Raw genomic sequence first — 27,182 nt, forward strand, 5'->3', positions numbered from 1 at the left:
TATCATGCTCTCTTTGGTAGAGAGTTAGTGGGAGGATAGTTTTTTAATATTTCCGAAGAATGGACATTGATATGTCCAAAGCTCCGCCAATTTATGTAGATGCATAACAATATAATTATTATCTATAGTACTGAAGATTAACTCACGTGAACCATACAGAGAAGACTATTTCAAACAGATGGATCTACTAGAATTAATCAGGATTGAAAATAACCCGCCTTTTTGCAACCGGCATTTAGTACCTGATGAATGATTACAAAAGTTCAACAGCTGAGTCATAATTTTGACACAGTCCCACACACATGAACTCGCCTCACTCATTCCATCACCAACAGACGACGAAATAATTATTATCAGCTGTTTTTCCAAGGATGAATGATAATTATCCTTTTAATGTCCTTCAGCGAGTTTTCTCAGGGATGAGGACCTAGTGCAAACGAATCTTATATTATAAACTACTATGTTCTGAATTTAGTGAGAGTCGTTAGAGCCGTTTTCGAGATCCGGTTAATTACAAACATATAAACTCTAAACATCCAAAAATATAAACAGAAGTTGCTCGTTTAATAGTATAGGAGCAATAGCCTGTATCAGCTACCGTCTATAGAAGGCATTGAGAAGGCAGAGGATGGCAACGTTTTTCTCCTATCTTTATCCACTGCCATTAAACGTGGACCTCACTATAGTAAACACATATCGTAACAAACTATTCCGATTCTATTTCAAACACATCTATCCACATACACAGACTGAATTTCATATTGAATTCTGTAAATGCATATTAGATGTGTGAGAGATTGATTGATTGATTGATTGAGTACTTATTTATGTAGATTACAATATATACTGACTGGCTTATACACTTATATACAATAGCTTACAATACAGCAAAATTATAGATAATTTAAATAATATAGACTAAGAAAATAACTATTGAACTGTATATGATATGAAAAGCAATTGTAATATAATAATATAGATAATAATCATATTGTTATGCATCTACATAAATTGGCGGAGCTTTGGACATATCAATGTCCATTTCTTGGGAAGAATATTAAAAATATCCTCTCCACTAACTCTCTACCAAACGTTAATTTCGTTATTTAAACTAAGGATTTAGAGAGTGAGACAGCGGCGAGAGAGGGGTGGGGAAACACAACGGTTCACCATATACGGTTGACCTACTTCCAGAACTGACCTTTCTCGTTGCCAAGGTCACCGCCTGGCGCAAATAGGACGGTTTGAATTACACAGGGAAGCATCATCAGTTCATCACCTACCTAGCTTCTGTGTGTGGGGTCTAATTTGTAGCCATGTTACACATAAAGTCATAAAATTGAAATACACAGCAATATACTGGCACTCACCCTGCGTCTGTGTGTAGACTTATATGTACTCATGTTGAACATAAATTAATATTATCTATATATATAAAAGCGAAATGGCACTCACTCACTCACTCACTGACTCATTCACTCGCAGAACTAAAAATCTACCAGACCAAAAACGTTCAACTTGGTAGGTATGTTCAGTTGCCCTTTAGAGGCGCACTAAGAAATCTTTAGCACTATTTAACTGTAAGGGTGTTTTTTAAGGGTTTAAAGTTCTTTTAGCATGTATATTCTTCTTATTCCAATATCTTAAAATTATAATTGAAATGTCCATACTATATGTTAATATAGAACTATAATCTAGAGAGAGTACCTCTTCGAAACAGTTGTTCTGGTAACTAAATTAAAAATTTTGTCAGGTTGGCATTAAGTTGAGTTGACTTTGTTAGGTTGGCACCAAGTTGAGATTGAAATGCATTTATCCAGGACCTCCTAAATACCAATTTATCCAATTAGCCAAAATTAGCGTTTTCTCAGCTTTTCTGCGTTTCCTCACCTTTTTCAATAATTGATGGAAATATATTAAAAAAATTCAGTACACAGGTTTAGCTGAGGTGGAAAAATTTGTTCGCCAAAGATACGCCGATATAGTAACAGGTTGTTTTTCGAGATCAAAAAATTACATAATACGTTCAAACTCGGTACAGAGGTTCCGCTGAGGTCTACATGCAGGCGAGCGAAGCGAGCCCGCTGATTCATTTTGGACAATCCAGTCGGGGGTCCAGAATTCGGTACAGAGGTTCCGCTGAGGTCTACATGCAGGCCAGCGAAGCGAACCCGCTGATCTCAATTTTGGACGATCCAGTCGGGGGTCCAGGGGGCGGAGCCCCCTGGCTAGACGGATATGGCGAGCGAAGCGAGCCTGACGGCTAGTGTACATAATATATGATACCTATATACTCTCATATGATACCTCTATCATACTGTCTCACTCTCTCACACATAGTAATGCATTTCTTACTATTTACCTAGGCTTAAAATACTTCTAGAAAGTCGCCTTTGTAAAATAATGAAAAAAATACCTGTCTTAAGAGGTTTTGATAAACACGGGAAAACACCTATAGTGAGGTCAACATTATAATGACAGTGGAGAAAGATAGGAGAACAGCGATGCCGATTCTCTACTGCCATGCCTTCGATAGAAGTTAAATGATGCCGGTTCATCTCATCCTATTATATTAAGCGAGCAATTTCTGTATATATTTTATATCTGGTTATTTTATGTCAGGTTATCTGGTTATTTATTTGGTTATGTATGTCCAACGGATCTCGAAAACGGCTGTAATGATTTTTACAAAATTTGGAACATAGTAAGTTTATGATATAAAAATTCGATTGCACTTGGTCTCATACCTGGAAAACTCGCTGAAGGACATGAAAAGGATAATAATTATTCATACTTGGAAAAACAGATGATAATTTCGTCGTCTGTCGAAACAGAAGATGCGTTTGTGGGAGAGAAACAGAATTATCCAGCTGGGTAATCAATCAGCGAGAAAATATCTAGAAATTTTAATCGACTTGATCAAAATAATCTGATTTGTTGACATGACATGATATCATTCCAAACTAGAGTATATCATAATTTTCAAAGTTAATCATTATTTGACAATTTTAAGTGATTAGTGGGTGTTATTTTGTTATCATTTGGTTTGTAAACAATCTAAATTATAACTTTTTGTTTTCAAATGTTGGACTGAAATTGAACCGAATTCAAGTGTATGGAACATAACCGACTTTCTGGAATATTTATAGTGTATGAATCAGACATAATTCGGGAAGAAACAGTTTGGGCTGTTCCTGTTAGTCCTTCCCCAATCATTTAAAAGAATTGTGTTCTTTTTAGCAATAGTTTATAAATAAATAACGAGCAAAGCTCGGTGTCCCGATATTGAAATATTAACTGTTCATTCTTGTTTAAAGTGATCAATTATAAATTTTATTCGTCAAAAAAACAACAATTTTCATGAACATAGAATCAAATGGAAGAGAGAATATATGACAGAGAAAGAGGGTAGGAAGGAGATGAAAAATAATTGTAAACGAAAAAGGGGAGGAAAAGAAGAACCTACTGAATCCTCCTCCTTATAAAAAGAGGAAGATAGAAAAAAGGATGATAAAAAAGAGGACGATAAAGGAAAGATGAAATACGAAAGAAAAAAGTCAGAAAAAATCAAGAAAGATCATACAAAACACAGGATACTAGGACGATAAAATAGAAGATGTAACATAAAAACATTTAATGAAAACAGAAAACTGATAACCATAAAACATAAAACATTGGACCAAACATTTTCAAAAATGAGATATTAAACCAGGAACGGGACTTGGGCTACAAAGGTCCTCCACTCAACATAAAATTCTCAACAACAAATTTGAAACGAAAATTTGTCTTCCCATTCTCCAGTAACTGTACAGATTTCAATCTATCCACCTTTTTTAAGACACTTACTTAATCTTCAACAAAGTCATAAATTTCAAATTAGTCCAGTTCGTTTAATGTTTTATCATTATCATCCTGACATCCGTCCAGTTCTGAATGAGATTTTTTTAAATTTCGTTTAAAATCGTTCAACTTTGTCTCATTATATACCTGACATCCGTCCAATTCTGAAGAGATTTTTTATCACCACACCTCGAATAAAACGATTTGTTTTAGAATTTGATGTTTATGTGATATGTTTTATAGTGATATTCACTTTAATCTGTCAGCATCACTTCTAAATAGCACCAATGTTCCCCATTTAACCAATGCAGTCAGCGATTAAATTTCACTGTCGTGATAAAAGTCTGAATTGGCTGAAGAATAAGGAAAATCCTAATTGGCACTGGAAGTAGCTTTTATTGTCCCAGCTCTAGGTGTGGAACACTCCAAGTATTTATCTCATAGCTGTAAATCCAGCAATCCTACTTTGTATTATCTTATCTTGATAGATTTAGATTTGTACCACTTCTGTTGTAAAATGTAACTTTGTAAATGGGAGCAGATTCACGTTTATGCAGCAAGTTTTAAGTGGACTAAAATTGTAAAAAGAGACTTAAGATAGTATTATTGTTATAGATCTCTTGAGTCATGTGACCCAAATATCAAGAAGGTTTTCCGGAAGCAAATTAACCAACGTTGTCAATTCTCGTGGTTCTCCGTATCACACCATTGTTTTTTTAAACAAATCTAGTTGTTGATGGATAAACATAATCTCTTAAGATGACTTTTTGAGCTTTGTTAAATCTTTGTTTTTATCTTTCTCTGAAGATGAAATTTGTCAATAAGTCTATGAATATGAAACCAAGAAGATGTAGAATCCGGCAATAATACTAAGAGGTATTAATGTAGAATCTACTACATAACTGGGGTGACTATTGAGAAATTCACGAAATATCCCAAAAACGTGATTTTTTCAAGATTAAAAATGGACTAAAGTGGACTAAAATTGTAGAAAGAGACTTACGCTATTATTTATCTCTTTCCTGTATAGGGCTACTATATTTTAAAAAAAGGGTAGTGCGATTTTTATTTATTTTCTTTATATTTAAGCTATTATATTGTTATAGATCTCCTGAGAAAGGTGTACTGAATATCACCAAGGTATTTCAGTAACAATTAACAAACTTTGTCAATTCTCTGGTTTCTCCGTATCAGACCATGGTTTTTTAAACAAATCTAGTTGATGGATGAACATAATTTCTCAAGATGACTTTTTGAACTTTGTTAAATCTTTGTGTTTATCTTTCTCTCAAGATGCACTTTGTCAAATAAGTCTATGAAACCAAGAAGATGGGGAATTCGGCAATATTATGAGAAGGTATTAATGAAGAGCCTACTACATAACTGGGGTGATTATTGAGAAAACTCACAAAATAACTCGAAAACATCATTTTTCAAGTTTGAAAAGAGCTGATCGAAGTATCTCTTCCCGTAATTTGAAAACTACAATCGATCTGACTGTAGGGATTGTCTACGGACTAAAGGATTGACTTATTACTTCATAAATGAACCAATAAATCCATCTTTCTCTGAAGATGAAATTTGTCAATAAGTCTATGAATATGAAACCAAGAAGATGTAGAATCCGGCAATAATACAAACATATATTAATGTAGAATCTACTACATAACTGGGGTGACTATTGAGAAATTCACGAAATATGTAAAAAACATGATTTTTTCAAGATTAAAAATCTGGTGTGGCGCACTCACACAACTTCCCTTGCCGTTATGAAAATTGATCACCTGACGCGCATCTCAAGTCTACTATTCAAAGATTTGAGCCAGCTGGTGACAGGGTAATAACGCTGGAGACACACATGAGGTCTGCTATCTCTTCATAGTGAATGATTTAATAGAATCAACAATAATTTGCAATTGAATAATCACATTTTCTCGAATTTAAAGCTTATTTTCAATTTTATGTTAATTGTACATTAATTGTAGAGATTTTCATGCTCAATCTACTCCACTTGATTTTTTCGTTTCAATTGTGTCTGAAGCCTGATAATGGGAATCTATCTGCATTGATGGGGCGAAGCTCCTGAAATTTTAACAGATATGGGACTTGTGGCAGTTGATAGAGCTTATCGATGACTATTTTAGGTATGAATTTGATCAAAATCGTTGGAGCCGTTTCCGAGAAAATTACGAAAAACCCTGTTTTTGACAACATTTTCGCCATTTTAGCCGCCATCTTGAATTGCATTTGATCGAAATGTTCGTGTCGGATCCTTATAGTGAAAGGACCTTAAGTTCCAAATTTCAAGTCATTCCGTTAATTGGGAGATGAGATATCGTGTACACAGACGCACATACACTCACACACACACACACACACACACACACACACACACACACACACACACCACACACACACACACACACACACACACATACAGACCAATACCCAAAAACCACTTTTTTGGACTCAGGGGACCTTGAAACGTATAGAAATTTAGAAATTGGGGTACCTTAATTTTTTTCGGAAAGCAATACTTTCCTTACCTTTGGTAATAGGGCAAGGAAAGTTAAAATGGACTAAAGTGGACTAAAATTGTAAAAAGAGACTTAAGCTATTATTATTGTTATAGATCTTCTGAGAAAGGTGTACTGAATATCACCAAGGTATTTCAGTAACAATTAACAAACTTTGTCAATTCTCTAGTTTCTCCAAATCAGACCATGGTTTTTTAAACAAATCTAGTTGATGGATGAACATAATTTCTTAAGATGACTTTTTGAACTTTGTTAAATCTTAGTGTTTATCTTTCTCTCAAGATGCACTTTGTCAAATAAGTCTATGAAACCAAGAAGATGTGGAATTCGGCAATATTATGAGAAGGTATTAATGAAGAATCTACTACATAACTGGGGTGATTATTGAGAAAACTCACAAAATAACTCGAAAACATCATTTTTCAAGATTGAAAAGAACTGATCGAAGTATCTCTTCCCGTAATTTGGAAACTACAATCGATCTGAATGTAGGGATTGTCTATGGACTAAAGGATTGACTTTATTACTTCATAAATGAACCAGTAAATCCATAAAATTGTTGTAGAGAATTAAATTCTCAATATAAACATGAATTGAAAGAAAAAAAAAACATTAATGTTGTCAATATTTGTTCAAAATTAATTTACATCACAGAACCAGGTTTCATGGTAACACCTACCACATCTTCAGCTGAACTAATGTCGTTTGTTATTGTTGAAGGAACAGTAAACAGTAACAGTAACTGTATAAGTAACTGGATAGTAACAGTTAACAGTATAAGAAACTGTTCCTTCAACAATAACAAACAACATTAGTTCAGTTGAAGATGTGGTAGGTGTTACCATGAAACCTGGTTCTGTAATATTTTTAAATTAATTTTTAACAAATATAATGGTATTGAGAACGTCCTTTTCTTTCAATTATGGAGAAATACCATAAATAAAATTATTCAATGAAAAAGACTAAGAAATTTTCAAAAAGTCCTTAGTCTTTTTCATTCAATATGAATAATTACCACAATATCAACTTCTCAACTACACAAAAAGTGATAAATAAAATTATGAATATTGATTATTTCAGTGAAGAATTAGTGATTTCAACCTTCAAAAATGAAGTAGAGAATTAAACACAGGAAATAAACTGAAAATGCAACCAAATAAAAAAATTGAAATAGTTCACTAAATTATTTTCATTGCCTCCTGTGTTCTAAATCGACAAAACAGTCCAATTTTTTCAAAACCCTCTCTGAACAACATTGATATGTCCAAAGCTCCGCCAATTTATGTAGATGCATAACAATATAATATCTATAGTTATTATATTACAAATTACTTTTTCATATCATATACAGTTCAATAATTATTTTCTTAGTCTATATTATGTAAATTCATCTATAATTTTGCTGTATTGTAAGCTATTGTATATAAGTGTATAAGCCAGTATATATTATTGTAATCTACATAAATAAAGTACTCAATCAATCAATCAAACAACCATGAACCTGAATCTCTCTCTCTCTCTCTCTCACTCTCAGAGACATAATCATTTCGTTTGAATTTTCATCATTTTTCTAGCTCTTATTATTGTAGAACTCTTTAGTTTAATATGATGTTATGTTACTGCTACTGTTATTTATTTATAACGCTAGAACGTGAGTTGAATTTTGTTTAGTTAAACACATGAATAAATGAATCTGAATCTGAATTTGAATCTCACTCTCTCACACACACACACTCTCTCTCTCTCTAGCCTTGAAAAAATCATCAATAAAATTATATCCATTCTCTCATCTCTCTCTCTGAACAACCTTTTTGTAGAAAGTTAGTGGGGAGGATATTTTTAATATTCTTTCCGAAGAATGGACATTGATATGTCCAAAGCTCCGCCAATTTATGTAGATGCATTACAATATTATCTTGTATAGTTATTCCAAATTGCTTTTCTTCATATCATATACAGTTCATTAATTAATTTCTTAGTTAATGTTGTGAAAATTCATCCAAAACTTTGCTGTATTGTAAGCTATTGTATAAGTGTATAAGCCAGTATATATTGTAATCTACATAACTAAAGTACTCAATTAATCAATCAATCAATCAATCAATCTCTCTCTCTAGTGTTTGTCATACAGGTCTTGTCAGAAATATCTAGCCTTGGAACAATCATCAATATAAATCTATTCTACTCTATTTCCCTCTCTCTCTTTTACTCTCTCTATCTCTCTCTAAAAAAACATTAACTGTATCATTGAGAATCTTCAACACATCAATCATATCAAGAAGTACACGAATTCCTCCACTAGAAAACTCCAGCAAAATTGTACCAACACAACATCTAATTGCAAATATGTTCGAGGAAAGTAGAAACCCGTGAAACATCTCCTCTCTCACTCTCCCCTACTTCTTTCACCATCTTCTCTCTCTTTCTCTCCTCGAAAAAAGAACGGATATAACAGGAAACCAGACGGAAGAATGCCAGCTATTCGGTCTCTCAAGCCTTGTTTTCAGGTCGGCTATAAACTACCTACGAATCTCTTTAAAAAGTAATAAATAATAAAAGAGATGAGCGACTAGAAAAAGACAGGAGATGAGAAATCTCTTTAAAAAGTGATGAATAATTGAAGAGAGATGAGAGACTATAGTCCGTCCCACGTTAAAATGGCAGTGTTTGATTAGCAATGGTGCTGCTATCCTTGTCTATCATTCAACAAAGCGGATAGCGCTATCTCTTTCTCGCTTTGATCTGTTGCTAGATCGTCTTTAACGTGTTTGTCTCTTTGGTCTCAGAATTTTATAGTTTTTTTCGAAGTTTGGAGTTTTCTGAATAATTTCAATTGATTTAATTCAATTTGGAAGTATTTTTTTAAAAATGATTTTTTTGAGTTTTGAATTGTAAATTGAGTGTGTAACTGAAGAATGTTGAAGTGACACATAACCTAGCTACATTTGGACAGTTGTAGAAATTAGAATTGGAACCGTTTGGGCTTATAAGCCTGTGGTACTTTTCTGTAAGTTGTGTGATTCTGAATGATCAAATAAAATAAAATAAACAAGTTTGAATAAATAATTATTTATTAATATATAATAATAATAAATTCAATATAATAATAATTTCATCTCAATTATGAAAATTCATCATTGAAAAATATAAATTGATTATTTTAAACTAGAATGAACAGTTAATATTACATCAATAAACCTGTATCAGCTACCGTCTATAGTAGGCATTGACAAGACAGAGGATTGGCAACGTTGTTCTGCTATCTTTCTCCACTGCCATTATAACGTGGATCTCACTATATAGAAAGAGAGAGAAGATGAGGAATCTTGTCGGTTCGTTAATCCATTCCATGTTGCTAGATTATTCTTGAGTAGCTGTACTGATTTTCACTTCAAACTGACATCATTCTATATGCATTACATTAATGCTCCCCATTAAGCTAATGCTGAAACAGTTGAAGTGAACCTCATTCAAGTTAGCGGAATCTCTGATTTTTTCAATGGCATTTTAATCAAAAATCTACTTCGTGAAGATAATTGACCGAGCGAAGTGAGGTCTAAGATTCAAGTCGACGGTTTGGCAATTCTCTTAATGTTTAAAAGTTTAAATGTTTATAAGTTGCTTATTTACGACGAAACGCGGTAATAGATTTTCATGAAATTTGACAGGTATGTTCCTTTTTTAATTGCGCGTCGACGTATATACAAGGTTTTGGAAATTTTGCATTTCAAGGATAATATAAAAGGAAAAAGGAGCCTCCTTCATACGCCAATATTAGAGTAAAAATCAGACTATAGAATTATTCATCATAAATCAGCTGACAAGTGATTACACAGATGTGTGGAGAAACCAGTCTATTGCTGTATTTCCATAAGGTCTATAGTTTCAATCAGGTACTTGTGGATGAGAATACTGCGTGAGGTCTACTGTTCACAGAACTACTAGTTAAGGACTGAACATTTTGTGAAGTGAACAACTACAAGACTTGACCTATTTCGGACTATGTGTAACCTTATCTAAATTTGGGAGAGGAATAGCACAAGGTTCACTATCATTTTGATGATGTACTTATTTTATCTATATATATATATATATAAAAGCGAAATGGCACTCACTCACTGACTGACTGACTGACTGACTGACTCACTCACTCACTCACTCGCATAACTAAAAATCTACCGGACCAAAAACGTTCAAATTTGGTAGGTATGTTCAGTGGCCCTTTAGAGGCGCAATAAGAAATCTTTTGGCAATATTTTAACTCCACGGGTGTTTTAAGGGTTTAAAGTTCGTCTTTTAGCATGTATATTCTCTTCTCCCAATCTCTTAATTATAATTGAAATTTCCATATCATATATGTTACTATAGAACTATAATCTAGATAGAGTACCTCTTCGAAACAGTTGTTAACTGGCAACTAAATTAATATTTTTGTCAGGTTGGCATTAAGTTGAGTTGACTTGTTAGGTTGGCACCAAGTTGAGGATTTAAATGCATTTATCGCGGAAAAATTGATTGGGCACTGCTACTTCAATCCTGGGAATATTATATTACTAGCCCTCAGGCACGCTTCGCTCGCCACATCCGTTTAGTCAGACGTTTAGTCTGGACCCCGACTGGATTGTCCTATGATAAAAATGCTCAAATGAAAAATGCAGGCGAGCGAAGCGAGTGAATCAATAAAAAATAAGTTAGCTCCTATAGTTAGGTTCACGTTATAATGACAGTGATGAAAGATAGGATAACATCGTTCCCGATACTGTATTCTCAAACGTATTGAGTAAGCAATAATTGTCAGTGTCTTATCCTATACTATTAAACGAGCAATTTCTGTTTAGATGTTTGGATGTTTATATGTTTGTTTTCCACCGGATCTCGAAAACGGCTCCAACGATTCTCACGAAATTCAGAACATAGTAGGTTTATAATATAAAGATTCGATTGCACTAGGTCTCATCCCTGGAAAAACTCTCTGAAGGACATTAAAAGGATAATTCATCCTTGGAAGAACAGATTTCGTCGTCTGTCGATAACAGAAGATGCGTGTGCCTGTGCGGGAGATCAACTGTGTGATCATTCAAACAGCTTACCGTATCTCGCGAAAAATATTATCTAGAAATTTTAATTGACTCTATCAAAATAATCTGATTTGTTGACATGACATGGTTTATCACTCTAAATTAGAGTATATCATAATATTCAAAGTTAATCATTATTTTACAGTTTTAAGTGATTAGTGAGTGCTATTTCGTTATTCAATTTGGTTTGTAAACAATCTAAATTAGAACTTTTCTGTTTTTTAATATTTTGACTGAAAATTGGACCTCAATTCAAGTGTATGGAACATAACTACTTTTTGGACCATTTATAGTGTATAAATCAAAATTCGGGGAAGAAACAGTTTTGGGCTGTGCCTGTTTGTCCTTCCCCAATCATTTTGAAGAATTGTGCTCTGTTTATCAATAAATAAATAACGAGCGGAGCTCGGTGCCCCGATTTGTATAGATAATATCAAGAAATTTGGAAACTGACATTTGGTTACTGGAAGGCCTTGAATATTTTGCAGAATATTTTTGAGTAGAGGTTCACTTACTTGACGTACAGTGGGACTTGCTGATATTTTGATAGGAGGTGGGACCTTCTGGCTAACCTGAAACATAATCAAGATCGCGAATGTAACACTGTTTTTCATGAATGAAACGTAGCGAAGATGTTATATCACCAGTTATTTATTACTAGAAACTCAGTTTCTGATCTTGAAAAAACAAGATAAATCAAAAAATTAATCAAACTTAATAAAATTTAGTTAAATTTCAGTTAATTTAAACTATCCACAGATGGAAATTACTGAATATTGCAATTATTCAAATGCTAATGAATTAATTATTATTATTAAACGAAAATCCAAATCAAATGCTGTAATTCACCCCGAAGACTTCTGCTACTGCAAATATTGACAACAGGGTAAACAGCTAGATAGAAATTCGATGAGCGCTACTATTCAAAAATTATTTGTCAGCCCGGGAATCGAACCTAGTACCTCCTAATTGCCGGTCAGGAATGCTTACCCTTACACCAAACTGACAATCTCTGGATAGCAGCGCTCATTTTATACGAAGCCATAGCGGCCAGTCAGTCTACAGATGGAAATTACTGAAATATTGCAATTATTCAAATGCTAATGAATTAATTATTATTATTAAACGAGAATCCAAATTAAATGCTGTAATTCACCCCGAAGACTTCTGCTACTGCAAATATTGACAACAGGTCAATTAATTAGCATTTGAATAATTGCAATATCTCAGTAATTTCCATGTGTAGACTGGCTGGCCGCTATGGCTTCGTATAAAATGAGCGCTGCTATCCAGAGATTGTCAGATTGGTATAAGGGTAAGCATTCCCGACCGGCAATTGGGAGATACTGGGTTCGATTCCCGGGCTGACAAATAATTTTTGAATAGTAGCGCTCATCGAATTTCCATCTAGCTGTTTACCCTGTTGTCAATATTTGCAGTAGCAGAAGTCTTCGGGGTGAATTACAGCATTTAATTTGGATTATCGTTTAATAATATTAATTAATTCATTTAATTTTATTTACAGCATATAATTTGGATTTTCGTTTAATAATAATAATTAGTTTAAATTATCTCCATAATTCAATTTTATTTCTCATTTAATTTTTCTAATAGAAACTCAGTTTCTGGTCTTACACTATTAGCAATCTTCACTAATCCAGAATCTCAAACTAAGAGTAGCAGAGCATACACTGTAAAAGAAGTCATGTGATTGATAGTTGGCTGACCTTTCAAAATAGAAGACTGTCAACCTGTCATTGGCCGAGACAAGACACGCCCATTTTCTCGACCAATGACAGACAGCCTTTCGCTTTAAACCAGTGGGTCCGCTCATATCTCACCATCATTCATTCTCCCATCGCCCGTGAACAAGTCCAGGACTCAAGAGGGCATCATCTTCACGTACAATTAAAAATTCAATTCATGTCATTCAATAACAAATATTGTGAAAGTGAATTTTTATAATTTAGAGCAAATTTTCTGGTGTTCATTATACTTTTCATAGTCCAAACACGATTTGACAACCATGCAGAGGTAGGAAAGGATAAAGCTATCTGCTTTGCCAAATGACAGATAAGGATAGCAATCTAATGTTAATCATTGGATTAACATGGTGCTGACTTTATTACTTAACTCACTATAATAGAAGCTACTTAACCCTGTGTTCACCATGTTTCAAACAAAAGAGTATCAATGATATCCTATTATATTAAGCGAGCAATTTCTGTATATATCTGGTTATTTTTATATCGGACTATTTTTATATCTGGTTATTTATGTTTTACGGATCTCGAAAACGGCTCTAACGATTTTCACGAAATTTGGAACATAGTAGGTTTATGATATAAAGATTCGATTGCACTAGGTCTCATTCTTTGGAAAACTTGCTGAACGACATTAAAAGGATAATTCATCCTTGGAAAACAGATGATACTTTCGTCGTCTCTCGATAACAGAAGATGCGTGTGCCTGTGTGGGAGAGAGACAGAATTATTTCCAGCTGTGTAATCATAATCAATCAGCGAGAAATTTTATCTAGCTAGACAATTTAATCGATTTGATCAACAAATTCAAATTTATTTCTCAAAAAACATGCACAATTATAATAATCTAATATTATAACACCTAAAAATAATACAAGAAAAATACTATTAAATATATAAAATGATCCCAAAACTGCAGTATATATTTTGTTATGTTCATCTATGTTTAAGGAGTAGCCTACAAGGTAAAACCTGTGCGTAGACATAATCTGATTTGTTGACATCTCATGATAATCCTCCTAAACTAGAGTATATCATAATTTTCAAAGCTGATCATTATTTGACAATTTAAAGTGATTAGTGAGTGTTATTTTGTTATTCATTTGGTTTGTATATAATCTAAATTATAATTTTCTTTTTTTCAAATGTTTGAACAGAAAATTGAACCTGAATTCAAGTGTATGGACATTACCTACTTTCTGGACTATTTATAGTGTATAAATCAAAATTCGGGAAAGAAACAGTTTTGGGCTGTGCCTGTTAGACTAGTACTTCCCCAATCATTTTAAAGAGTGTTTGGTTCATCAAAAGTCGATAAATAAATAACGAGCTAAGCTCGGTGCCCCGATATTTGTTCTTCACGATGCCTATTTTTCACGATGCCTATTTTTCACGATGCCTATTTTTCACGATGCCTATTTTTCACGATGCCTATTTTTCACGATGCCTATTTTTCACGATGCCTATTTTTCACGATGCCTATTTTTCACGATGCCTATTTTTCACGATGCCTATTTTTCACGATGCCTATTTTTCACGATGCCTTTTTTCACGATGCCTTTTTTCACGATGCCTATTTTTCACGATGCCTATTTTTCACGATGCCTATTTTTCAAGATGCCTATTTTTCACGATGCCTATTTTTCACGATGCCTATTTTTCACGATGCCTATTTTTCACAATGCCTATTTTTCACGATGCCTATTTTTCACGATGCCTATTTTCACGATGCCTATTTTTCACGATGCCTATTTTTCACGATGCCTATTTTTCACGATGCCTATTTTCACGATGCCTATTTTTCACGATGCCTATTTTTCACGATGCCTATTTTCACGATGCCTATTTTTCAAGATGCCTATTTTCACGATGCTATTTTTCACGATGCCTATTTTTCACGATGCCTATTTTTCACGATGCCTATTTTCACGATGCCTATTTTTCACGATGCCTATTTTTCACGATGCCTATTTTCACGATGCCTATTTTTCACGATGCCTATTTTTCACGATGCCTATTTTTCACGATGCCTATTTTTCACGATGCCTATTTTTCACGATGCCTATTTTCACGATGCCTATTTTCACGATGCCTATTTTTCACGATGCCTATTTTTCACGATGCCTATTTTTCACGATGCCTATTGTACAGTGTTGTATTTTATGGCAAATAAATATTCTTATTCTTTGAAATCCCAATTTTTCGTATCCAACAACCGTTTCCCAAGTCTAATTTGGGGACGTCGTCTCGACACAGATTCAGGAGGCAGTCGCCCCACTTCACCCCTCCTTCCATAACCTCTAACGCGCGTGCGCAATTAAATAATTGTCTAACAGTAAAAAAGTAGTAGAGACAAAACACTTCTGCTGTGCCATTTTCAAGAGTTATTACGCACCAATTACAGTTCTGCTGATAATAATGTAGTAGCTTGTAGTGTAGGTCCCTTATAGTGACATTCACTTTAAATTGTCAGAATTAGTTAAATGGGAAGCATTGATGTATTTTCATGAAGAATGCTGACAGTTTGAAATGAAATTACTCACTAGTTGAAATTTTCTCTTCGCAAAATATTTTCACTGCATTTTTATGAAGGTTTCACTTAGTCCTCTCTGTATACTTATTTATTTCTCTTTTCCTCTTCGTCAAATTGCAGTTTTAATTTTATTTGTCCTGCTTATCTTCTACTAATGTATTACTAGTAGTTCTGTGAGCAGTAGACCTCACGCAGTATTCTCATCCACAAGTACCTGATTGAAACTATAGACCTTATGGAAATACAGCAATAGACTGGCTTCTCCACACATCTGTGTAATCACTTGTCAGCTGATTAATGATGAATAATTCTATAGTTGATTTTTACTCTAATATTGGCGTATAAAGGAGGCTCCTTTTTCCTTTTATATTATCCTTGAAATGCAAAATTTCCAAAAACCTTGTATATACGTCGACGCGCAATTAAAAAAGGAACATACCTGTCAAATTTCATGAAAATCTATTACCGCGTTTCGCTGTAAATGCGCAACATATAAATAAATAAACATATAAACATTTAATCATTTAACATTAAGAGAAATGCCAAACCGTCGACTTGAATCTCAGACCTAACTTCGCTCGGGCAATTACTTGTTGTCTCGTATTCTGCATTTTTGAATCAGTTATCTTGAATTTATGTTTGATTAGTTCTTGTTTACCAGTATGTTTTTATGTTGTACATTAACAACCTCATTAAGACCATTAAGCTGGCCTTATCAATCATTATTATTTAAAGTTAATCTCTATTTTTTTGATCTTCTGCATTCAGGAATTCCCTGTAAGAGTGATTAATTCTCTGCTAAGTGTAGTCATAATGTTTTTCTACGTCATTTTGGAGGCCTACGATTGGCCATAAGCTTTCGACCAATAGAGGCTGAGCTCTACTGCCATTGGCCGAGACAAGGCACGCTCAAGCATTCCAAATAATATTGTCATGAGACCGGTTGGCAATAACCAATGAAGAGAAACTTAGTAACTAGCAAAACCAAATGAAATAATGAAGAAGAATATGAGATTTTTGATAATTAATATGAGAAAGAATTCTTCATAATCTTCTCCTTCTTCTTCTTCTTCTTCTTCTTCTTCTTCTTCTTCTTCTTCTTCTTCTTCTTCTTCTTCTTCTTCTTCTTCTTCTTCTTCTTCTTCAAAATATTCAATCTCAATTATAAAAATGTATTATTGAAAAAAATATATTGGCGATTGAACTATACTTGATTATTAGAAAAAAGAATGATCAGTTAATAGTAAATCAAATATACCAGTCTCGGCTATCCTTTATCAAAGGCAAAGAATCAGCAACGCTCTTCTTCTATCTTTCTCCACCGCCATGGACCTTACCATAACTGCTTCGTGAAGCTGCTTTATCAAGCTAACTTTTATTTAAGCTTCGCGGTATATAAATGATTAATTTCTCATCAATCCTCAATATTAATATTTCATGAATACTAATAATTTTTTATTGTTCACAGGTAAACCACTGACCAAAAACCCATCAAAAGTGCGTAAGCCACGTAAGTTAATAGTCAATATAACCACAACATTGAGAAGCATAACACTGCTTATTAAAATGATTAAAAAACATTCCTCCAACTCAGAATCTCTAGCTTTAGAAAAATTTTGTTTGCTGACTGCTTATTCACCCCATCAACTCTCATGATAACTTATGAAATACCACCGTTAACTCCAAAGGAAATCATTAGTTACCCAGCAGAATATTATTATTTTTCGCAATCATCATTTTCTGTTTCGTGCCAACATCTCTTTCATTTCTTCTATTACCTCTTGTAATCATCATCAATTTTCTTCACAATCCATTATCCTTCTTACGTCCTCATCTATTCTTCGTAATAATCATCAATTTTACAATCCTTCATCCTTCTTACATCTTATTCTATCCTTCGTAATAATCGTCAATTTTACAATCCATTATCTTTCTTACGTCTTCCTCTATCCTTCTCAATAATCATCAATTTTACAATTCTTCATATTTCTTAAGTCTTCTAATATCCTTCCTCATAATCATCAATTTAACAATTCTTCATCCTTCTTACGTCCTCATCTATCCTTAGTTATAATAAACAATTTTCTCTACAATCCATTATCTTTTCACATCTTATTCTATCCTCCGTAATAATCATCGATGAATTTCACAATCCATTATATGTCCTTATTTTTATTGTGCAAAATACTAAAATCATAATATAGTTATGACATTGGAGGAAAAAATAGGCTGAGCCTGTACTATTTCTCTCCAAAAAATGTTGATAAAAAGTTAATGTTGTCCAAAGTTTGAGGTTATGATATCACACACTGCTTCTTCACTCTTGATTTTTCATCCAGGAATAATATTGAAAGATTTAGAATTTTGGAGGTTGACATAATATTTCAAATGAATCACAGAATGTATCACAGTGAATAAAAACCTTTAGAAATATTACACTTACTTGAAAAATTTTATTTTGTCCTCTTCTATCCTTTGTAACAATCATAAATCTGTCCTTTTCGATTAACTATTCTTCCATCCTTCGTGACAATTATCAATTATCTTCATCAGTTCTCATGATAACTGCTCCTAAATGTCAGTGGGTCACAGTTCTTTGATCTTTAATTATATGTTTCTATCTTTAGCGTACTAGGCTAGTTTGATACAGTTTTTATTCAACCCTGTGCAGTTTTCTATAGTTTTTAAACAGTTCTTCATACATTTCAGTGCAATAAGTTTCAAATAATGTACAGTTCAGTTATGAGTAATGGGGTATTGTAAAGTACGGGATTAGAAACTATGACAAGGCAATATGAAGGTAATTATGTAGACAATAGACAAAAATTCTATTCCTCTATGGTGAGACGTTTGATCTGTCATTCAAGATTTTAAAAAGATTTGTAACCAAATCAAAAATCATCCTTATTCCACAACACGGTAAGTTCAAAAATAATAAATAATATAAAATACAAATGATTAAGTAGCCTACTTTAATTAGGATTTCATGAATCCATGATTGTTTCGAATCAAAACATTTTACATCGCCATTGATCTGTGGAAAATTCATTCTCACTTTCTCGAATCAATGAATTTCAGGTCCATTAATACGTTGAAAATTCATAATTTTCAAAATTTATTCATTTTATGTCAATTGGTGCTGACTTTTTGATGCATTTTTTATAACGTTTTGCTGTTACCATGTAATTTTGCTCGTGAGGTGATCTCGAATAGAAAAAATGTCATAATATTTGATAATTCATATCCTATTATATTAAGCGAGCGATTTCTGTATTTATATATCTGGTTATTTCTATATCTGGCTATTTTTATATCTGGTTATTCATGTTCAACGGATCTCGAAAACGGCTCTAACGATTTTCACGAAATTTGGAACAAAGTAGGTTTATGATATAAAGATTCGATTGCTCTAGGTCTCATCCTTGGGAAAACTCGCTGAACGACATTAAAAGGATAATTTCATCCTTGGCTGAAACAGCTGTGTATAGTAGAAAAGTGAGTATGTGAAAAATCAAAATATCGCATCCCCGAAATTCATAAGATGACGTATAGCCAGCTGTGAAATATAAACACGATCATTTTAGAGGATTGTGTTCTGTTTATCAATAAATAAAAATAACGAGCAAAACTTTGTGCCCCGATATTAGAATTTTATAGAAACAAGAAGATTTATCTTACTACGATGTGAAACTGAAGGAAGTATCACCTTCCTAAAATTTGATTTCCATCCCAATCCCAATAAAACTTTAACTTCATTGACCAAAACCAAGTTACTGCCCATCTTATCTGAGTTCCAATCTCTCTGACTAATTGGCAAAACAACAGAAACTTTTCTATTTAGTATTGTAGACAATAAGGTCAACAATTAAAACAATCAGTGTATTTAGTACCGGATTTCCCAAATAAACAATAGGGCATTAACATACATTGCTACAGTGAGATCAAATTCGAAATGTCAGCATTCCTTATGAATAACACCAATGTTCCCATTCAAACAATGCTGACAGTTTGAATGAATCTCATTGTAGTTCATCCTTTTAGTTTACAGTTGGTCAAGTTTCTTTGAACAATTAGTATTATAATAATACTTTTATTATATAATATATACAATTAGTATTAGTATAATACTTTTAAACAATTAGTATTATACTTTATAGAATAGGATAGAACGACTGCCTTTATTTTATACCTGGGAGGACGAAGTTAGGGCGCAGTCGGCCCTCTCTTACACTTAACCCTCAAATATACAGAAGTAGTGTCGATTGGCGCTTAATTGTCATTATCAAAATTCTCATTAATCATTCGTAAACAGTACAGGGGAAATACTTTCACCATTGAAAATATTAATTTCACCCCATGCAAAGCCTATGGTAGTAATAATTGGAATACTGTGTACGTAGTAGTACAGTATCCTTCCTGCTCAAATCAAACCTGTACTGTAGGCTACAGAAGAGCCACGACATGTCAATTGGAAAATTTTCTCATTTTAAATTGATATCTTCTCATTTACATTTGACGATTTCTCAAATACAATTCACTATTCTCAATTACATGTGATGACTTCCTAAATACAATTGTCTATTCTCATCTACATCTGACATTCTCTCAATTACAAGTGACTATTCTCAAATACAGTTGATACTTTCTCAAATTAACTTGATACTTTCTCAAATAAAATTGGAATAGGTGTAGAATAATTTGAATAAGATAATGTCAATTATTGTAACTACAATTCACAGTCAGTAACTATTTAGCACTTGTTCTCCTGATTGATTATTAGTAGTATAATTAATGTGTAATGCTCATTGGAATTCAGGATCATGAGAACATTTTAAATGTTCAATACTTGATTGGAAACTATTTTTCACTAGTTTTAAAACCTCTAGCGTTTTGACAACTGATCTTTTCTGCTGATTACATAATTTTTCTCAAAATCGACAAATCTTCTACAACTTTTCCAATTTTATTTGAGAAAGTATCAAGTTAATTTGAGAAAGTATCAATTGTATTTGAGAATAGTCAATTGTATTTGGGAAGTCATCACATGTAATTGAGAGTAGTGAATTGTATTGAGAAATCGTCAAATGTAAATGAGAAGATATCAATTTAAAATGAGAAAATTTTCCAATTAACATGTCGTGACTCTTCTGTACTACAGTACAGGTGAAGTTATATTTTCCTCTATCCTGTTTATGAATGATAAATGAGTATCATTTCTATGTATGTATTGACAACACGACTTTTGTCTCCAAACATTTTGTGAAATATTGCACTTGATCAAATTCTCCATGTTCAGGTCGCAATTGAACTTTATCATCAATCAATTGAATCTCTTGATCAAGCAATTCGGCAATTCTTCAATTGATTTTGGGGCTTGGAATATTGCACTTGATGAAGATCAAATTCTCCATGTTCAAGTCGCAATTGAAGTTTATCATCAATCAATTGAATCTCTTGATCAAGCAATTCGGCAATTCTTCAATGGATTTTGGGGCTTGAAAATAATTTTTCATTTAAAAACTAAACGTTTTATTGGAATATAAAATATATTATCATATTATTTGTTATGAGTAGGCTACAGTTATGAGAAATATAAGTACTGGAAGAACTGGTTTTTCAAAATCATTTCTCAATTAAAACTGACAACTTCTCGATTTCAAATCGGATGTTATCAAATACTTCCTCAAATAAAAATCACTATTCTCAACTACAAGTGATGACTTCTCAAATACAATTGACTATTCTCAACTACATCTGACGTTTTCTCAATATAAATGACTGTTCTCAATATTACAATTGATACTTTCTCAAATATAAATGACTATTCTCAATTACAATATTGATACTTTCTCGAATACAGTTGGAAAAGATGTAGTTGAATCTTTTGATCTACAGTCAGTGCATGATCACTGATTACATTTTTCTCACTGATTAGTTGAATTTTGAATTATTTCCCAATTGGCTAATTAGTCGTCACTTTAAGTATAATCGTTGACCTGCCTTCAGTTTTTAACCAGCCATTAAGGTGAACACAATTTTAATTTAGCAACGAATATGCACAAGGTAACCATTCCGAAATATTACATCTTCAAATTATAATGTTTGCAACACAACATTTGACATCAACACATATTCTTGTCACATGTCACAACATATTTTTACTTCATTTCTGTCTCACAGTGACATAATTAATTCACTCGAATCGACAGAATATGACCACTACATTATGATGATGGCCAACTTCAAATGATGGTAATGGAAGTTGAAGAAGAAGAAGAAGAAGAAGAAGAAGAAGAAGAAAAAGAACTTCTTCTCCGTCTCCATTATCAAATTCTCTTTCTTCATTATCTTCATAATCTCCTCCCTCTCCTACTTTTGCTTCTTTCTCTTCTATTTCACACTCTCTCTCTCTCCTTCTTCCTTGTCAGCACGCATGAGGTAAAGTGCACAAGTTGAATGTTGCAACTTCTTCTTCTTCTTCTTCTTCTTCTTCTCTTCTCTTCCTCTTCTTCTAACTGTACTTGGCGCGCGCGGGGCTACATTCCACGCAGATCCGTTACCTTATCGTGAGAAAGGATGGAGCTAGGCCACTGAGGCACGAGTGTTAGAGAGACAGCTATATGGTTGATAGAAAAGGAAGCCAGTGAGAGGTTTATTGATAGCATTGAAACAGATGCAGGGGAGAAGATGAGAGAATATCCTCTGATATGGAAGAGAGAGAGCGTTGTAGAGAGAGTGAAGTAGTGAATGAAAGAGAGAATGTTTTCGAGTGTTAGTCAAAATTTGATAATGCGAGTAATAAGGAGAGATAAAGAAAGATTGATGTAGAGGAAAAAAGGAAGAGAGAGACAGTGAGAGAAAAGCGGAAAATGTGATTGAAAGAGAGAGAGAAAAAGTGAATGAAAAGTTGTTGAGTGTGAGTCAAATTTTTTAGTGCTAGTGAGAGAGTAGTATTGAGAGAATAATATAGAGAGAGAAAGAGTGAGAGTGAGCGAAAGACCTGTTTAGTTCTCAAGTAGTGGAGGTAAAAGACGTTTGCAATGAACTTTGTACCAGGTACAGTAATAATTCCAAGCTGGAATTCTCACACTGTACTATGCTAGACTCTTTGACTTCACCTGTTAACTGTGAATGGAGAGATGCAGTCAGTTACAGTGAATGAGAAAGTTAAGAAGTGTGGTAAGGTGGAAGAAAATAAGAAAGAATAGTAGATGATGAAAAACTATAAAGATGAAGGAAGAAGAAGAAATTGAAGAAGAGGATGTTGAATAAGATGAAGGGAGTACACAAAATTGGAGAAGATTAAGTAAGGAAAAGAATTTGAAGAAGAAGAAGAAGAATTGATTGATTGATTGGGTACTTTATTTATGTAGATTACAATATATACTGGCTTATACACTTATATACAATAGCTGACAATACAGAAAAATTATAGATGAATTTACATAATATAGACTAAGAAAATAATTATTGAACTGTATATGATATGAAATAGTAATTTGTAATATAATAAGTATAAATAATAATTAAATTGTTCTGCATCTATATAAATTGGCGTAGCTTTGGACATATCAATGTCCATTCTTCGGAAAGAATATTAAAAATATCCTCCCCACTAGCTCTCTACCAAAAGTGGGAGGAGAAGAAGAAGAAGAAGGCGATGAAGAAGGAAGTAGAAGAGGAAAAAGATGTTGAAGAAGGATAAGAAGTTGATGATAAAGAGGAAAACGTTGAAACCGTTAATATATCCAACTTATGTTTACATTGCCTCATACGTGCTGCAGAAAAAAGAAGAAGAGGGAGAAGAAGAAGAAGAAGAAGAAGACGTCGGAGAGAAGGATGAGGATGAGAAAGAGGTGTGGTGTGGTGTGGTGTTGTGTGGTGAAGAAGAAGCTGGAAGATTTGAAGATTGAGAAAGGACAAAAGAAGAAGGAATAGGCAGGTACCTATTTGGTAATCAACTACGCCTCTATCCTTACATAATATCCATTCACCTCTTTTACTAGTAAGTGCATCGTATGTAGAGGTTATGCATAGAATACAGTACACGTTCTGTACTTACTCTTCAAGTAGGCTACAGCACAGTATACAAGTATTTTAGTAGTACAGTATACTATAGTGATACAGTTCACTCATTTCGGACTTTTAATGTTACCAAAATTTGGGAGAGATATAGTATAAGGTAATCTTAGTTTTTCTCTCCCGGTCTGTGCTTGATTTTAAACTAGTAGTTCTGTGAACAGTAGACCTCACGCAGTATTCTCATCCACAAGAACCTGATTGAAACTATAGACCTTATGGAAATACAGCAATAGACTGGCTTCTCCACACATCTGTGTAATCACTTGTCAGCTGATTTATGATTTATCTATATATATATATATATATAAAAGCGAAATGGCACTCACTCACTGACTGACTGACTGCACCACTCACTCACTCACTCACTCACTCACTCCACTCACTCGCACATAACTAAAAATCTACCGGACCAAAATCGTTCAAATTTGGTAGTATGTTCAGTTGGCCTTTAGAGGCGCACTAAGAAATCTTTTGGCAATATTTTAACTCTAAGGGTTGTTTTTAAGGGTTTAAGTTCGTCTTTAGCATGTATATTCTTCTTTCCCAATCTCTCAATTATAATTGAAATTTCCATATCATATGTTACTATAGAACTATAATCTAGATAGAGTACCTTTTCGAAACAGGTGTTAACTGGCAACTAAATTAATAATTTTGTCAGGTTGGCATTAAGTTGAGTTGACTGATTAGGTTGGCACCAAGTTGAAGATCTTAATGCATTTATCGCGGAAAAATTGATTGGGCACTGCTACTTCAATCCTGGAATATTATTACTAGCCGCCAGGCTCGCTTCGCTCGCCATATCCGTTTAGCCAGACGTTTAGTATGGACCCCCGACTGGATTGCTCTAAACATATGATAAAAATGCTCAAATGAAAAATGCAGGCGAGCGAAGCGAGCCTGGATCTCATTCTTGGACGATCCAGTCGGGGGTCCAGGAGGATATGGCGAGCGAAGCGAGCCTGACGGCTAGTGTGAATAATTCTATAGTCTGATTTTTAATTTCTTGCCCTATTACCATAGGTAAGGAAAGTATGCTTTCCGAAAAAATTAAGGTACCCAAATTTCTAATTTCTATACGTTTCAAGATCCCCTGATTCCAAAAAAGTGGTTTTGGGTATGGGGCTGTATGTGTGTGTGTGGTGTGTGTGTGTGTGTGTGTGTGTGGTGTGTGTGTGTGTGTGTGTGTGTGTGTGTGTGTGTATGAGTGTATGTGCGTCTGTGTACACGATATCTCATCTCCCAATTAACGGAATGACTTGAAATTTGGAACTTAAGGTCCTTTCACTATAAGGGTCCGACACGAACAATTTCGATCAAATGCAATTCAAGATGGCGGCTAAAATGGCGAAAATGTTGTCAAAAACAGGGTTTTTCGTGATTTTCTCGGAAACGGCTCCAACGATTTTGATCAAATTCATACCTCAAATAGTCATCGATAAGCTCTATCAACTGCCACAAGTCCCATATCTGTAAAAGGATGTTTCAGGAGCTCCGCCCCATCAATGCAGATAGATTCCCAATCATCAGGCTTCAGATACAATTGAAACAGAGAAAATCAAGTGGAGTAGATTGAGCATGAAAATCTCTACAATTCAGTAACATTTCCACCTAAAATTGAAAATAAGCTTTAAATTCGAGAAAATGTGATTATTCAATTGCAAATTAATGTTGATTCTATTAAATCATTCACTATGAAGAGATAGCAGACCTCATGTGTGTCTCCAGCGTTATTGCCCTGTCACCAGCTGGCTCAAATATTTGAATAGTAGACTTGAGATGCGCGGGAACACTAGCGTCAGGTGATCAATTTTCATAACGGCAAGGAAAGTTGTGTGAGTGCGCCACACCAGATTTTTACTCTAATATTGGCGTATGAAGGAGGCTCCTTTTCCCTTTTATATTATCCTTGAAATGCAAAATTTCCAAAAACCTTGTATATACGTCGACGCGCAATTAAAAAAGGAACATACCTGTCAAATTTCATGAAAATCCATTTCCGCGTTTCGCAGTAAATGCGCAACATATAAACATATAAACATTAAAACATTAAGAGAAATGCCAAACCGTCGACTTGAATCTTAGACCTCACTTCGCTCGGTCAAAAAGAATAAATAACGAATAAAGTCATATCATTGTGCTGTATAGTTTGTTGTAAACATTAAAATTTTCTTAACACATGACTATAATTTATTATGAGATTCAATATTATAAAGTGATAGCATTGTTTCAATGGTAAAATCGATCTATATCTATCCTATACTATTAAACGAGCGACTTCTATTTATATGTCTATATTTTTAGATGTTTAGATGTTTGGATGTTTAGATGTTTATATGTTTGTATGTTTGTATTTCACCGGATCTCGAAAACTGCTCCAACGATTCTCACGAAATTTGGAACAGAGTAGGTTAATGATATGAAATTTCGATTGAACTAGGTCTCAAACCTGGGATAAGTCGCTGAAAGACATTAAAAGGATAAATACGTCCTTGGAAAAACAGCTGAAAATTTTGTCGTCTGTCGATACCGTAATGGAAGTGAGTGAGCGAATGCGTGTGTGGGTTATTCCTCAGCTGATGTCACGAGAAGAATAATTCAGCAAGAAAAAACTTATTTTTGTTTATATTTCTTTTTTTAGAAAACATGTATACTTCGGGAAGTCCAAAATAGTAACTAGATCCTGTTAGTGTATAATAGTACATAGTATATTAATAGTAACAAATTAATATTGTAGCAAACATAGTATATTATTCTAATGGAGTTTATATTATATTACGTGATTATGATTGTGATATTATCTTTGTATGTGTGAATATCACTATGTATATGTGACTATTCATATTATCGTATTTGTGATTGATGTACCTTTTGTACGACTGAAAAAAAACTATAAATTCGATCTTTCGTTACAATTTTTCTATGCTTTTACGATCCAGAGCCAAGCTCGGTCCCCCGATATTTAATATAATAAAGGAAAGAATTGGCTTATACACGTACGGGATGGGAAATTCTCTAATGACGCATCAACACGTCTGAACTACTCAACTGATCAATTTGAAAATTTGCATATCATAGATTCTTGATTTAACGAGGATGGTTAAAGGTATATTTCAATTTCTTCAAGATTTCAGTATGTCAAGTTTTCATATTGCAAGTTCTTAATAATTAGACCATCGCGGAGAACGGATTACCTGCTAGTCAATAATTATGAAATTATCAGTTAACTATAATCAATGTTAATAATCTTAATACAATCTGTGTCACGTTATTCTTTATTTAAATAACGATTAGCCTCCTGCTTGGCATCAGTCGGTAAAGCATGAGATTTGGTATAATTAGGTCGTGG

General features: G+C 33.6%; 1 protein-coding gene across 1 annotated transcript in view; it reads left to right on the forward strand.

The window, feature by feature from the left end:
* The window catches only part of LOC111050668 (chaoptin-like), a 184,361-nt gene that overhangs the window by 29,259 nt on the left and 127,920 nt on the right, over positions 1-27,182 (forward strand).

Source organism: Nilaparvata lugens, chromosome 8 (assembly GCF_014356525.2).
Source record: "Nilaparvata lugens isolate BPH chromosome 8, ASM1435652v1, whole genome shotgun sequence".
NCBI classification, from domain to species: Eukaryota; Metazoa; Arthropoda; class Insecta; order Hemiptera; family Delphacidae; genus Nilaparvata; species Nilaparvata lugens.